This window comes from Salmo salar, chromosome 14 (assembly GCF_965601325.2).
Source record: "Salmo salar chromosome 14, fSalSal1, whole genome shotgun sequence".
NCBI classification, from domain to species: Eukaryota; Metazoa; Chordata; class Actinopteri; order Salmoniformes; family Salmonidae; genus Salmo; species Salmo salar.
In genome coordinates this window covers 24,707,770-24,719,427 of record NC_138304.1, presented here as the reverse complement: position 1 = coordinate 24,719,427, position 11,658 = coordinate 24,707,770, and positions in this window count along the sequence as shown.

Here is an 11,658-nt window from a genome sequence, read left to right as displayed (position 1 = left end):
CCACATTAAGCCATTGGTAATTCTGCTCAACTGTCTGTGAGCCCACCAGACTAGAGCAATATTGGACAATGTTAATTGCGCGCTAAAACGTTCATAGGGGTTTATTATAGGCTTCAGTTACAGCATGTATTTATTTAGTCGTCCTTTGTATTTGTATTTGTTGACTACAGTGTAAATATATTTATTAATGAAAAAATATTATACTTTGAATAAGTAGGCATGCACGTGTATGCTTAGGCTACAGCAGTATTTGTCTAAAAACATATGAGAGACAAATCTGCATATCCTAAAAGTTAAACACATCATATGAAAATCCCCAAATGAGATCAGACAGTCACCATCTGCCTCCACATATTGTGAGGATTTGCAATGGTCCAAACAAACTGTTAGTATTAATCTGAAAACATCAGCCCTATGTTTTATTACAGCACCTGCCATGTCAATAAACCCAGAGGTAACTCCAGTATGCTAGGTCACCCAAATTGAAAATAGTAAATTATGGATTACCCTACCTTGCTGTCATTGAAACATGAAAAGTAAACAATCAATGAATATCAGGAGGACTGGATGGAATAAACACTGCATAACTCAAACTATCACAGACACCATGCATATATTAATGTGGTGGTTGCAAGAGACTTACAAGAGAGTGGAGTCATCAATATTCATAAAGAATAAAGTTTGCATGGGGTTTTGCACAGCCTCTAGTCTGATAACCATGGGAGTAAAAAGAAAGAGAACATCTGAGTGGCAAGTGGCAGGTGCAGAGAGGGAGGGAGGGCACAAAGTCTGGTTCTAAGAATGATCTCCCTGTGTAATCTTGAGCTCCTTCCAGCATTCGAGCAAGGCTTTAGCAAACTGTATAGCGGTTCTGTGATTAAATGACACACAATTTATTTCCAACTGTGACCTGCACCATAATTGAGCTCTCAGGGTGGGAAAGAGCGAGACAGCACCATCACCATTACAATCGCAATCTCTGGTTCTATGATACCTTATTTTTGGGTGATCTTTCAGCAGCACATGTCTCATTGGCATGTTATTGCGGTCTACAGTGTCTATTATACGTCTCAAATGGCACCCCATTTCCTATATAGTTCACTACTTTTGACTAGAGCCCTAGGGGCCCTTGTCAAACGTAGTGTACTATAAAGGGAAAAGGGTGCCATTTGGGACACAGGCAATTTGTGGATTATTGTTGTCCTCATATTGAAACACCCCTGAGATGAGCAACACCAGCATCAGGTTTTATTTTCTTCAATAACACTCTGGAGTGTCATTTATCCGGTAATTAAGGGAGATTTAGTTATTGAAATGAAAACTCGTTCATCAGTAAAAATACATCTGGGAGACAAAAATACTTTTTTTCCCAATCTAGGAATTGCTCATTTGTGTGCTTGCTATAATGAGCTAATTTCATTTTATGCTCAAACCCTCACCTATACAGTAGACTACTCTGTTTTTATAGAAAGCACACGGTTGTTTACATGGTTAATTTTGAATGCCAAAAACATTGGGTGTGCTTCATTTGCTATCAAACCCACATCTACACCTCAACTTCTTCACATACTGGGCATGTAAAATGTGTGCCCTACAGTTAAAGTATCTAGCTGAAAAACGACATACTATATTACTTCAGAAAGTAATCTACTTATTTACACAAGTATTCAGACCCTTTGATATGAGACTCGAAATTGAGCTCAGGTGCATGCCGTTTCCATTGATCATCTTTGAGATGTTTCTACAACTTGATTGGAGTCCACCTGTGGTAAATTCAATTGATTGGACATGATTTGGAAAGGCACACACCTGTTCTTTATAAGGTCCCACAATTGACAGTACATGTCAGAGCAAAAACCAAGCCATGAGGTCTAAGGTATTGAGGATTGTGTTGAAACACAGATCTGGGGAAGGGTACCAAAAAATTCTGTAGCATTGTAGGTCCCCAAGACCACAGTTGCCTCATTCTTAACTGGAAGAAGTTTGGAACCACCAAGACTCTTCCTAGATCTGGCCGCCCGGCCAAACTGAGCAATCGGGGGAGAAGGACCTTGGTCAGGGAGGTGACCAAGAACCTGATGGTCAATCTGACAGAGATTCAGAGTTACTCTGTGGAGATGGGAGAACCTTCCAGAAGGACAACCATCTCTGCAGCACTCCAACAATCAGGCCTTCATGGTAGAGTGGCCAAAAGGCACCTAAAGAGTCTCAGACCATGAGAAACAAAATTCTCTGGTCTGATGAAACCAAGATTGAATTCTTTGGCCTGAATGCCAAACGTCACATCTGGAGGAAACATGGCACCATCCCTACGGTGAAGCAAGGTGGTGGCATCATGCTGTGGGGAGGTTTTTTAGCGGCATGGACTCGGAGACTAGTCAGGCTCAAGGTAAAGATGAATGGAGCAAAGTACAGAGATACTTGCTGAAAACCTGCTCCAGAGCACTCAGGACCTCAGACTGGGGTGAAGGTTCACCTTCCAACAGGACAATGACCCTAAGCACACTGCCAAGAAAACACAGGAGTGGCTTCGGGAAAAGTCTCTGAATGTCCTTGAATGGCCCAGCCAGAGCCCGGACTTGAACCTGATTGAACCTCTCTGGAGAGACCTGAAAATAGCCATGTAGCAATGCTCCCTATCCAACCTGACAGAGCTTGAGAGGATCTGCAGAGAAGAATGGGAGACACTCCCCAAATACAGGTGTGCCAAGCTTGTAGCGTCATACGTAAGAAGACTCGAGGCTGTAATTGCTGCCAAATGTTCTTCAACAAAGTACTGAGTAAAGGGTCTGAATACTTTATTAAATGTGATATTTCAGCTTTTTATATTTTGTAAATTTGCAAACATTGCTAAAAAACTATTTTTGCTTTGTCCTTATGGGGTATTGTGTGTAGGTTGATGAGGAAAAAAATACATGTTATACATTTTAGAATAAGGCTGTAACGTAACAAAATGTGGAAAAAGTCAACGGGTCTGAATACTTTCCAAATGCACTGTATAATCACAATTTCCTATGGGTCTTGAACTATTTTGGAATAAAATAAGCAAAATCCTTGAAATACCTAAAAATAAGGATAGAACTGAATTTGGTATTTCAGATCCTTAACCATATTCACCAGAATATGTTTGAGTTTTATGTGATTGACATTCCATGACCCTAACCCTCTACTGCACACATTTAGGTTTTTCATGAAAAATAATATTCCATCCTATTTTTGGAAGTTTTAAGCTTTCTGATAATGTATCAATAATACAAATATATCACTATAACCTCCTACCCCTCAGGGCAACACTGTGGCATAAGGGTACTAAAACACCAAAGGAAAATCTGATATTTTCAGAACTTCTACTAAGTGGAATATAGCAGAAAAAATAACTATTTTCATAAGAAAATACAAGTTGGGCATAAACTAGTATTTCACTGCCTCTCAAACCTGATTCTGGGGTCCATTCTTCCTTGATGTCACTGTCTTAAAGCTCACAGTCCTCAGTATCAGAAGGTATGATCTTAACTGCTCAATTAGGCTACTTTAGCCGATAGAATGTCCCTGTGTCCATTGCCTGTGAGTGTCAGTGAATATTTTGGCAAAAACATTGACAAAGGCCATCATTTAACATAATTGTGCATGTTTTTCACTGAACATGACATTGCCCTGAAAAGTAGCCTAACTGCACAACGTAGCCCTGAGGCAACACAAAAGGGTAGCCTAACTGCACAACGTTGCCCTGAGGCAACAAAAATAAAAATACATGTTTTTTGAATATATATCAAAACGAAATATGTTAAAAACCTATCAAATATTCTACTTTGTAGGTTCTTACACAAGTACATATTGTCAAGTTCTCTATTTCAACATGCAAAATAATGAAATGTAGCTGACCCTTTGCTCATACCATGTGCTCACGTTGCTCTGTTTCCTGAAAAAAAGCCCCCTGCCCCAATTGTTACATCATACCAACTTCTGCATCTCATTTGGATTGTTTACAGACATGTCATCACATATTGTCATGTGTAGGCATTTAAAAATAATAACATGGGGGGTGTGAGGGGCAATAAGATGTTCTGTTGCCTGAGGGCAACGATGTGCAGTAGAGGGTTATGAATCACCCTCACTTTGAGTAGAAACTGGAAAAAGAGAATATAGGCAAATAAATGATTTTACTAAGATGGTTATAATTGGGTGATGATGAGACCAATAATGCCACAATGATAACATGCGAGATTAATTCATTTGTAACGGCTGTCTTCGTCGTCAGATGAAACAGAGAAGTCATCGTCGGAAAAGGTGGACCAATACGCAGCGGAGTGAGTGTTCATATTCAATATTTAATTAATAGACACACTTTAAACAAAACACAAAAATGAACGACAGCCTACAGTTCTGCTAGGTACAAAACTAAACAGAAACAATTACCCACAAAACCCAAAGGAAAAACATGCTCCTTATGTGTGACTCCCAATTAACAACAACGAACTTTAGCTGTGCCTGATTGGGAGCCACACACGGCCCAAAACAAAGAAATACAAAAAACCTAGAAAAAGGACATAGAACACCCACCCAATGTAACACCCTGGCCTAACAAAAATAAAGAACAAAAAACCCCTCTCTATGGCCAGGGCGTTCCAGTACCCCCCCCCCCAAGGTGCGGACTCCGGCCGCAAAACCTGACACTGAAGGGGAGGGTCCGGGTGGGCCTTCTTACGGCGGCGGCTCAGGTGCGGGACGTGGCCTCTGCTCCACCCTCGGCGTCGCCCTCTTAGGTGGCGCACCTGGCCGCGCCGAAGGTCTGGTGGGCGACCCTGTCTGCGCCCGGCTGGCAGGCGGTGATGGTTGCGCCTGGCTGGCGGGCGACCCTGGTTGCGCCCGGCTGGCGGGCGTCCCTGGCTGCGCCCGGCTGTCGGGCGTCCCTGGCGGCTCCGGCGGCACTGACCCAGGATTCACCAGGCTGAGGAGACATGTTAGAGTCCTGGCCCTAGGCGTAGGCACAGGACTCACCGGGCTGGTGGGCGGCTCTGACTGCTCTGGACAGGCGGGCGGCTCTGGCGGCTCCTGGCTGGCGGGCGGCTCTGGCGGCTCCGGACTGGCGGGCCGCTCTGGCGGCTCCGGACTGGCGGGTCGCTCTGGCGGCTCCGGACTGGCGGGCAGCTCTGGCGGCTCCGGACTGGCGGGCAGCTCTGGCGGCTCCGGACTGGCGGGCAGCTCTGGCGGCTCCGGACTGGCGAGACCCACTGGAGGCCTAGTCCTGGGAGGTGGCACAGGACGGACCAGGATGGGGAGACCCACTGGTGGCCTGGTCCTAGAAGGAGGCACAGGACGGACCAGGATGGGGAGACCCACTGGAGGCCTGGACCTAGGAGGAGGCATAGGACAGACCAGGATGGGGAAACCCACTGGAGGCCTGGACCGAGGAGGAGGCACAGGATAAACCGGGCTGTGGGGGAGCACTGGAGTTCTGGTATGTACGCTCGACATGCTTACTCCAGGCTGAATGCCCACTTTGGCCCGGCATGGGCGGAGAGCAGGCATTGGGCGAACTGGACCCTCCCAGTGCTCTGGAGACACAGTACGCAACGCCGGCGCAGGATAACCTGGACGGAGGAAGCGCACTGGAGACCAGACGCGCTGAGCTGGCACCATCCGCCCTGGCTCGATGCCTGCACTCGCATGGCACTTGCGGGGGGCTGGAATGTAGCGCACCGGGCTATGCACGCGCACTGGAGACACCGTGCGCTCCACAGCATAACACGGTGCCTTACCAGTACCACGCTGCTTCCGGTAAGCACGGGGAGTTGGCTCAGGTCTACCGCCTGACTCCGCCAATCTCCCCGTGTGCCTCTCGTGTCTGCTGCGCTCCCTTGCCTCGTACCAGTGCCTCTCAGCTCTCGCCGCCTCGATCTCCCACTGCGGGCGGCGATAATCCCCAGCTTGAGCCCATGGACCTTTCCCGTCCAGGATTTCCTCCCAAGTCCACGAATCCTGAACGCTCCTCTCCTGGCGCTTCTCCTTCCTCCGCTGCTTGGTCCGTTGTTGGTGGGTAATTCTGTAACGGCTGTCTTCGTCGTCAGATGAAACAGAGAAGTCATCGTCGGAAAAGGTGGACCAATACGCAGCGGAGTGAGTGTTCATATTCAATATTTAATTAATAGAAACACTTTAAACAAAACACGAAAATGAACGACAGCCTACAGTTCTGCTAGGTACAAAACTAAACAGAAACAATTACCCACAAAACCCAAAGGAAAAACATGCTCCTTATGTGTGACTCCCAATCAACAACAACGAACTTCAGCTGTGCCTGATTGGGAGCCACACACGGCCCAAAACAAAGAAATACAAAAAACCTAGAAAAAGAACATAGAACGCCCACCCAATGTAACACCCTGGCCTAACCAAAATAAAGAACAAAAAACCCCTCTCTATGGCCAGGGCGTTACATCATTTGAGTGAACTCTACAACCATTTTAAGTTCTAGTCTACACTACATTTTTAAACTGGATCGACCCATTGCAGCAGAGCCTGTAGCAAAAATTATGAACGCCTATAGTTACAGCAATTCCTGGACCATAGATGACTGCTAAAATCAAATCACCAAATGTGAGTCGACTAGCTCTTTAAACAGTGGAAGCTTGTCAGCTTCCCGGTGACCTTTGGAATTTTATATGTCAACTTCAGAAGACAAATTGCAGTAGGATACATCTGCCACATGGCATCCCAGGATAGATTACCTGAGTCTCTAAGCGGCCCACGCTCAGAGTGTAGAGGTGGGCAAGAACTCCCTTAAATGCACCACAAAGGCCTGACCTTCTAGTTATAGGCATGATCACCCCCTTGGGCCAAAAGCATCTGGCAAGGTAATGTATAGTTGGCATGTAAAACGATGCCACAAGAAGCACAAAGATCAGAAGGCTTGTGTATCCTAAACTTTGACCATCTGTGGCTTATTGGTTGTCATTAAGGTTTCTAATTTGGGGGTGAATTGGGAATTAGCCAAATGAGGGTAGAAAATTACCCAACTCCCTCTGAGATGTTGTGGACATATTTACACCTTAATTGTCTTTGTCTTATTGCCATGACATTGGGAGGCCGAGAGACCAAAGAGTTGTGGGCGTTCACACAAGCTTGTTCTATTTGTTACATTATCTATTCGAGGAAATAGCCCTACAGCCACCCTTACACTGTTGTGTTTATCAAGTAAATTCATAAATTAAATAAAAATACCTCCATTTATGTTAATTTAAATGACTGTGGCTTGACTTTAACACCTTAATGTTAAATATCACACATTTAGAAAACTAGCACAGACAGTTCAGGGCAACATTACAGTTTTAAAAAGATATTGCTATGCAAGGAGGTGGAGACATACTGTACATATGTAACAAAAATACCACAGAAATGCTACAAGCCCAAACTGAGCTTGAGCTTATTTTATCAAGGCCAAGAAGGAAAGACAATTGACATTCTAAAAATATTCTGAGAAAATATATCTAGAGCCAAGAAGATCAGAGAATGGGGGATATCATGTAATACATTAACATTATCTGGCTATCATGACTACACTGAACAAAAATATAAACACAACATGTAACAATTTCTAAGATTTTACTGAGTTACAGTTCATATAAGGAAATCAGTCAATTAAAATAAATAAATTAGGCCCTAATCTATGGATTTCACATGACTGGGAATGCAGATATGCATCTGTTGGTTACAGTTACCTTTAAAAAAAGTAGGGGCGTGGATCAGTATCTGATGTGACCACCATTTCCCTTATGGAGCGCGACACATCTCCTTCACATGGAGTTGATCAGGCTGTTGATTGTGGCCTGTGGAATGTTGTCCCACTCCTCTTCAATCAGTGGAGGCTCCTCCAAAGAGGAAGGGGAGCACCATTCTCCTCAGTGAATTTCATAAAATGTTTAACTGTAAACACTTAAAAAGTTATCCTTTTCAGTTAAAACTATGCTAAATATAATCACGTCACCAAATAACTAACTAAAACACACTATTTTGCAAAGGTCTACAGTAGCCTCAACAGCACTCTGTAGGGTAGCACCATGGTGTAGCCAGAGGACAGCTAGCTTCCGTCTTCCTCTGGGTACATTGACTTCAATACAAAACCAAGGGGGCTCATGGTTCTCACCCCCTTCCATAGACTTACACAGTAATTATGACAACTTCCGGAGGATGTCCTCCAGCCTATCAGAGATTTTTCAGCATAAATTGACATGATGCCCACCCACTCAAAGGATCAGATAATTCATCTAGTACTGAAAGCATAAGCTACAGCTTGCTAACACTGCAATGCATAAAATGTGGTGTGTAGTTGACTCAAAGAGAAAGACAATAGTTGAACAGTTTTGAACAAATTGAAGTAGAAGCAAGAGAGAAATAGAGAGATTGTCATTTTTTTCAGTTTCACTTACTTAGCTAGCGAATGCAGCTAACTAGTTTAGTCTACTGAAACACCCTGCTCAAACAGAGGGGATACTATGACTTTCCAACACAACACTGGAACTCTTCCAAGTCAAGGTAAGCTTTTGGTATTACTAATTTATTGCCACCGGAGCCCGCTGGTGTAACTGCTTACTAAAGTAGTTGCATGATTGTAACGGGTTTACTCACGTGTTAGTTATATTAGCTATGTTGACTATGACGTTACTTTAGCTAATATGGTGACAACGATGTAGGCTGTTTGTAGAGGTTTGGCTTGGAAAGATTTTTCGCCTGTTCACATACAGCTGATTTGTTGTGCATTGAAGTCCACAAGGGAAAGCAAAGGGAAAAGAAGGAATACAACATGGCTGTTATGAGAGTGAACTCTGTTTTCACGTGATCAGGAGTGTATTCATTCTGCCGATTCTGTTGCAAAATGTTTCTTAAACGGACGCAAACGGAACAAAACGGGGAAAAACATATCTGAATTTGTCCAATAGAAACTCTCGTTTGCAACTGTTGGACTAATAATCACACCCTGTATCAGCTAGATGCAGGGAAGAGTGTGCAAGGCGGTATTGAATGTCACTGTCTGTCACCTCAAATGTATCTCTCGACCTGTGTTGTAAACTTTCATTCATAGACTAGGTTGTAGCAACCTCGTGATGGGTATAGGGACAATTTGAGTATCATTTAGTAGCCTAAACCTATAACTGTTACATTGAACTGGGTGAATGGAATATGAATGAGTCATCCGATATGCTGTAATAGAAATAATCGTTCTCCCTCATCTTAAACGGCACTGACCGCCACTGTCTTCAATGGCTATGCGAGGTTGCTGTATATTGGCGGGAACTGGAACATGGTGTTGTACACATCGATCCAGAGCATCCCAAGCTGGCTCAATGGGTGACATGTCTGGTGTGTATGAAGGCCATGGAAGAACTGGGACATTTTCAGCTTCCAGGAATTTTGTACATATCCTTGCGACATTGGACTGTGCATTATCATGCTGAAACATGAGGTGATGGTGGCGGATGAATGGCACGACAATGGGCCTCAGGATCTTGTCACGGTATCTCTACATTCAAATTGCCATGGATAAAATGCAATTGTGTTCATTATCCGTAGCTTGCCATTCCATAACCCCACCGCCACCATGGGGCACTCTGTTCACAATGTTAACATCAGCAAACCGCTCGCCCACACGACGCCATCTGCCCGGTACACTTGAAACCAGGATTCATCCGTGAAGAGCACACTTCTCCAGTGTGCCAGTGGACATCGAAGATGAGCATTTGCCCACTGAAGTCGCTTACGACGCCGAACTGCAGTCAGGTCAAAACCCTGGTGAGGATGACGAGCACACAGATGAGCTTCCCTGAGACGATTTCTGACAGTTTGTGCAGCAATTCTTCAGTTGTGCAAATCCACAGTTTCATCAGCTATCCGGGTGGCTGGTCTCAGACGATCCCGCAGGTGAAAAAGCCAGATATGGAGGTCCTGGGCTGGCGCGGTTACACTTGGTCTGTGGTGTTGTGGCCGGTTGGATGTACTGCCAAATTCTTTAAAATGACATTGGAGGTGGCTTATTGTAGAGAAATTAACATTTAACTACCTGGCAACAGCTCTGGTGGACATTCCTGCAGTCAACATGCCAATTGCATGCTCCCTCAAAACTTGAGACATCTGTGGAATTGTGTTGTGTGACAAAACTGCACATTTTGGAGGGGCCTTTTATTGTCCCCAGCACAAGGTGCACTTGTGGAATGATCATGCTGTTTAGTCAGTTTCTTCATTTGCCACGCCTGTCAGGTGGATGGATTATCTTGGCATAGGAGAAATGCTCACTAACAGGGATGTAAACAAATTTGTGCACAAAATCTGAGGGAAATAAGCTTTTTGGTCCGTATGGAACATTTCTGGGATCTTGTAGTTCAGCTCATGAAACATGGGACCAACACTTTACAAATTACATCCACCTTTTTGTTCAGTGTAGTTTATGCTTGGGAAAGGCTCCAGCTGTCCAATACATAAACATTCTTAACAGTTCTAAACAAATATATGGAAAAGATGTGGGTGGATACAAAAGACAAATAAACTGCCTTGCAAAAGTATTCATCCCCCTTGGTGTTTTCCTATTTTGTTGCATTACAACCTGAAATTTAACTGGATTTTTATTTGGATTTCATGTAATGAACATACACAAAATAGTCCAAATTGGTGAAATGAAATTTAAAAACGTAATTGTTTATGTAAAAACAAATTAAAACAGAGAAGTGCTGTGTACATATGTAGTCACCCCCTTTGCTATGAAGCCCCTAAATAAGATCTGGTGCAACCAATTACCTTCAGAAGTCACATAATTAGTTAAATAAAGTCCACCTGTGAGCAATCTAAGTGTCACGTGATCTGTCATATGATCTCAGTATATATACACCTGTTCTGAAAGGCCCCCGAGTCCGCAACACCAATATGCAAGGGGTACCACCAAGCAAGCGACACCATGAATACCAAGGAGCTCTCCAAACAGGTCAGGGACAAAGTTGTGGAGAAGTACAGACCAGGGTTGGGTTATAAAAAAATATCAGAAACTTTGACCATCCCATGGAGCACCATAAAATCCATAATAAAAAAAATGGAAAGAAATATGTCACCACAACAAACCTGCCAAGAGAGGGCTGCCCACCAAAACTCACGGGCCAGGCAAGGAGGGCATTAATCAGAGAGGCAACAATGAGAACAAAGATAACCCTGAAGGAGCTGCAAAGCTCCACAGCGGCGACGGGAGTATCTGTCCATTGGACCCATTGGACATACACTCCACAGAGCTGGGCTTTATGGAAGAGTGGCCAGAAAAAAGCCATTACTTAAAGAAGAAAATAAGCAAACATGTTTGGTGTTCACCAAAAGGCACGTGGGAGACTCCCCAAACATATGGAAGAAGGTACTCTGGTCAGATTGAGACTAAAATTGAGCTTTTTGGCCATCAAGGAAAACGCTATGTCTGGCGCAAACCCAACACCTCGCATCACCCCGAGAACACCATCCCCACAGTGAAGCGTGGTGGTGGCAGCATCATTCTGTGGGGATGTTTTTCATCGGTAGGGACTGGGAAACTGGTCAGAATTGGAGGAATGATGGATGGCGCTAAATACAGGGAAATTCTTGAGGGAAACCTGTTTCAGTCTTCCAGAGGTTTGAGACTGGGACGGAGGTTCA